This window comes from Schistocerca serialis, unplaced genomic scaffold, assembly GCF_023864345.2.
Source record: "Schistocerca serialis cubense isolate TAMUIC-IGC-003099 unplaced genomic scaffold, iqSchSeri2.2 HiC_scaffold_1180, whole genome shotgun sequence".
Taxonomy (NCBI): domain Eukaryota; kingdom Metazoa; phylum Arthropoda; class Insecta; order Orthoptera; family Acrididae; genus Schistocerca; species Schistocerca serialis.
Genome location: NW_026047382.1, coordinates 20,001 through 25,000, shown reverse-complemented (window position 1 = coordinate 25,000; position 5,000 = coordinate 20,001). Strand labels below are relative to the sequence as shown.

The 5,000-nt window shown below is 51.0% G+C and overlaps 1 non-coding gene across 1 annotated transcript in view; it reads left to right on the top strand.

Moving 5' to 3' along the window:
- The first annotated feature begins 4,457 nt into the window (after window positions 1–4,457).
- Window positions 4,458–5,000, top strand: part of LOC126434059 (small subunit ribosomal RNA) — a 1,909-nt gene continuing 1,366 nt past the window's right edge. The window contains exon 1 of the ribosomal RNA XR_007578946.1: window positions 4,458–5,000. This exon is cut by the window's right edge and continues 1,366 nt beyond it. This is a non-coding gene — a ribosomal RNA (small subunit ribosomal RNA).

Sequence of the window (5,000 nt, the reverse complement as noted above, 5' to 3'; positions counted from 1 at the left end):
GACTGGAACCAGAGTAACCGTATACACGGCACTGATTAGTAATAGATGCAGAGCCATCAGAATACAGATAATATATACAACCGTCCCTATACATGCTGAAAGACTCTGCACACAATGAGAACCACACGTCAGCCAGACACTATCACACACTACTCTCTGCCTCTAACAGGCACACACACAATATCTAACCACCAGCATGGAAGAACATCCGGTGCATCCTCTCCGCCACATTACACAATCCACACTATCATAACCAGACCGGGAGGTCCACCCACAAAACAGAATATCCCACCCTTCCGACATCCGCCATTGCTCAGTTAAGCCACGAACACCCACACATGTCCTACACAGGGGTGCACCCAACATCACAATACTGCCTCCTGTCACAGTACACAAACAATGGCAGGAATGAAAGACACACATCTGCCATAACCTTGGAATCGGAGCGCCGCCTGTCATGAGCCACAAGTGCATCCTGACGTGACAAATCGGATGATCCCGCAGGCATGCACTTACGATAATCACTATCAACGAACCTGCCGCCCCCCCCCCCCAAATACACCTTTCCCTACAACAATGTGTACCTTAACCTAAGCGATATTGTACCTTAACCTCAGCTATATCGTACCTTAACCTAACCTACATTGCGCCTTAACCTAACCTACGTTGTACCTTAACCTACGTTGTACCTTAACCTAACCTACGTTGTACCTTAACCTAACCTACGTTGTACCTTAACCTAACCTACGTTGTACCTTAACCTAACCTACGTTGTGCCTTAACCTAACCTATGTTGTGCCTTAACCTAACCTATGTTGTGCCTTAACCTAACCTATGTTGTGCCTTAACCTAACCTATGTTGTGCCTTAACCTAACCTATGTTGTGCCTTAACCTAACCTATGTTGTGCCTTAACCTAACCTATGTTGTGCCTTAACCTAACCTATGTTGTGCCTTAACCTAACATATGTTGTGCCTTAACCTAACCTATGTTGTGCCTTAACCTAACCTACGTTGTGCCTTAACCTAACCTATGTTGTGCCTTAACCTAACCTATGTTGTGCCCTAACCTAACCTATGTTGTGCCTTAACCTAACCTATGTTGTGCCTTAACCTAACCTATGTTGTGCCTTAACCTAACCTATGTTGTGCCTTAACCTAACCTATGTTGTGCCTTAACCTAACCTATGTTGTGCCTTAACCTAACCCATGTTGTGCCTTAACCTAACCCATGTTGTGCCTTAACCTAACCCATGTTGTGCCTTAACCTAACCCATGTTGTGCCTTAACCTAACCCATGTTGTGCCTTAACCTAACCCATGTTGTGCCTTAACCTAACCCATGTTGTGCCTTAACCTAACCCATGTTGTGCCTTAACCTAACCCATGTTGTGCCTTAACCTAACCCATATTGTACCTTAACCTAACCCATATTGTACCTTAACCTAACCCATATTGTACCTTAACCTAACCCATATTGTACCTTAACCTAACCCATATTGTACCTTAACCTAACCTAATTTGTGCCTCAACGTAACCTAATTTGTGCCTCAACGTAACCTAATTTGTGCCTCAACGTAACCTAATTTGTGCCTCAACGTAACCCATGTTGTGCCTCAACGTAACCCATGTTGTGCCTCAACGTAACCCATGTTGTGCCTCAACGTAACCCATGTTGTGCCTCAACGTAACCCATGTTGTGCCTCAACGTAACCCATGTTGTGCCTCAACGTAACCCATGTTGTGCCTCAACGTAACCCATGTTGTGCCTCAACGTAACCCATGTTGTGCCTCAACGTAACCCATGTTGTGCCTCAACGTAACCCATGTTGTGCCTCAACGTAACCCATGTTGTGCCTCAACGTAACCCATGTTGTGCCTCAACGTAACCCATGTTGTGCCTCAACGTAACCCATGTTGTGCCTCAACGTAACCCATGTTGTGCCTTAACGTAACCCATGTTGTGCCTTAACGTAACCCATGTTGTGCCTTAACGTAACCCATGTTGTGCCTCAACGTAACCCATGTTGTGCCTCAACGTAACCCATGTTGTGCCTCAACGTAACCCATGTTGTGCCTCAACGTAACCCATGTTGTGCCTTAACGTAACCCATGTTGTGCCTTAACGTAACCCATGTTGTGCCTTAACGTAACCCATGTTGTGCCTTAACGTAACCCATGTTGTGCCTTAACGTAACCCATGTTGTGCCTTAACGTAACCCATGTTGTGCCTTAACGTAACCCATGTTGTGCCTTAACGTAACCCATGTTGTGCCTTAACGTAACCCAATTTGTGCTTTAACGTAACCTAATTTGTGCTTTAACGTAACCTAATTTGTGCTTTAACGTAACCTAATTTGTGCTTTAACGTAACCTAATTTGTGCTTTAACGTAACCTAATTTGTGCTTTAACGTAACCTAATTTGTGCTTTAACGTAACCTAATTTGTGCTTTAACGTAACCTAATTTGTGCTTTAACGTAACCTAATTTGTGCTTTAACGTAACCTAATTTGTGCTTTAACGTAACCTAATTTGTGCTTTAACGTAACCTAATTTGTGCTTTAACGTAACCTAATTTGTGCTTTAACGTAACCCATGTTGTGCCTTAACCTAACCTATATTGCGCCTTAACCTGACGCACGTTGTCGCTGAACCTGCTCTGTAATTGTTATGCAACTCGTTAAATTAGTGTAGTGTTGCCTAACCGCAACCCTCGCAATATAGTTCGCTATTCGCACTGCCCGGTCCCCTGTGTATCGCGTCATGTTAAACACCTTGCAGGTGTTGCTGACTTTCCACATGCTCCTGCTATACACTGTAATGTGGATAGCAGCAGGACGTACATGCCCCCCCCCCTTCCCCCCTGCCTTCGCAAGCTGGTCGTTGAGAAGTTTGCATGTTCAATGCCCTTCGCATGCCGACGTACTCAGCCTACGTTGTGGTACGGCCTGTCACCTGTCCGCCGATGTACGCAAAACCCACAAACTGTACTGCACATTGGTCCGTATGTACTGAATGATACATCGTGGCACATGTGTGACCGTACGACGACTGCGCCTAGCAACGGCAGACCATACAGTCCAAATATTGTGCACGCAGCTACGTGTCGTCTCCCTATAAGAGCTGGATTGCAGTGTGGTACGCCATTCAGACGTGTGGGAGGAACGGACGCCCTGGATGGCGATCAGCATGAGCAGTCTGTTGATGTAGTGGAGCGTGTATTCGGACGTAGTCGTCTCTTCTCACACACCGTGATAGCATGTTGCACCGCGTTCCACATCTGCGACATCCTGCAGAGGCCGGCTGACAGTCGTTCGCGCAATGGACACCGCATACGTACGGGGGCTACCTTCCACGTGTTCTCGAGGCGTGCACATGTTGTTGCGTCTATGTGGGCAGACGTAGTGTGTTGTGACACCTGACACAGGCATGCAATACTCGTTGCAAATGGCGATGGACGTCTACGTTTGCTGGTGACGTTACGCAAATGAACAACAGGTAACCCGTTGTGGTGCGGTTGTTCTCGCTAGAGGTGAATCAGTGTTGGCGACGATCGGTCGAGCTATTAACCGGTTGTTTCAGGGATACCCACCATGCCCACGAACGTGAAAGGGGACCCACCATGCCCACGAACGTGAAAGGGGATCTGGGTGTGAGGCGATACGCGGCGGTGGCTGGGTGGGACCGTCCCCGGCCGGTGAGGGGGGGCCGCCCGGCGTGCTGGCAGCGCGGTGCGTGGGCGCACGCGCTACAGCCGGCTGGTGGGGGCGGCCAGTGGCAGGCGCGCCGGCCGACGGACGCGGCAGGCGGCGCAGCTGCGCGCCGGCGCCCCCTGCTCGCGGCGCCTTGCGGCCAAAGCAGGTCCTCGCGGGCCCGGTGCGAAGCGCGGTGGCCATCTGCAGTGTGCTGGTCCGATTGAGGACTGTGTGCGCTGAGGATGCGCCGCCGCCCGGCGCTCGGCGCCGCGACGCCGTCTGCTGCTCGGTCGCCCCAGCGGTTCTCGCAGGTGGTTTGTATCGCAGCTGTGCGGACGTGTTGGCGCGTGCGCTGTGCTGGGAGAGTTCGCTTCGGCACCCAAGTGGGGCTTTTGTCCTTCTGTGGCGCTGGCGTTGGAGCTGCCGGTCACCGTAGGTGGCGCGTGTTGTCTCCCGCCGGCAATGCCACGACAGCACGCTCCCGGGCCTCTGTCGGCAGCGGCAAGCTCAGTTGGGAGCACGGGTGGTCGCACCTAAAGCGTCTACTCGCCTAACTCCGGGCGATTGCGCCTCTCTCGAACCCGACCAAGTACTTAGGACGGCGCTGCGCGCCGCCGGGACCTGAGAGGGTTTCGAGGTGTGTTGTGCAGGGGAGCTCAGCCTCCTCCTGTTTGCAGAATAATTGAGCGGACGCTTGCGTGTTCGCGCGGGCCCCCGGGACACACTCCCGGGCGGCCGGCTGCTCAGCTCTAGTTGACGCAGCTCCCTGGTTGATCCTGCCAGTAGTCATATGCTTGTCTCAAAGATTAAGCCATGCATGTCTCAGTACAAGCCGCATTAAGGTGAAACCGCGAATGGCTCATTAAATCAGTTATGGTTCCTTAGATCGTACCCACGTTACTTGGATAACTGTGGTAATTCTAGAGCTAATACATGCAAACAGAGTCCCGACCAGAGATGGAAGGGACGCTTTTATTAGATCAAAACCAATCGGTCGGCTCGTCCGGTCCGTTTGCCTTGGTGACTCTGAATAACTTTGGGCTGATCGCACGGTCCTCGTACCGGCGACGCATCTTTCAAATGTCTGCCTTATCAACTGTCGATGGTAGGTTCTGCGCCTACCATGGTTGTAACGGGTAACGGGGAATCAGGGTTCGATTCCGGAGAGGGAGCCTGAGAAACGGCTACCACATCCAAGGAAGGCAGCAGGCGCGCAAATTACCCACTCCCGGCACGGGGAGGTAGTGACGAAAAATAACGATACGGGACTCATCCGAGGCCCCGTAATCGGAATGAGTACACTTTA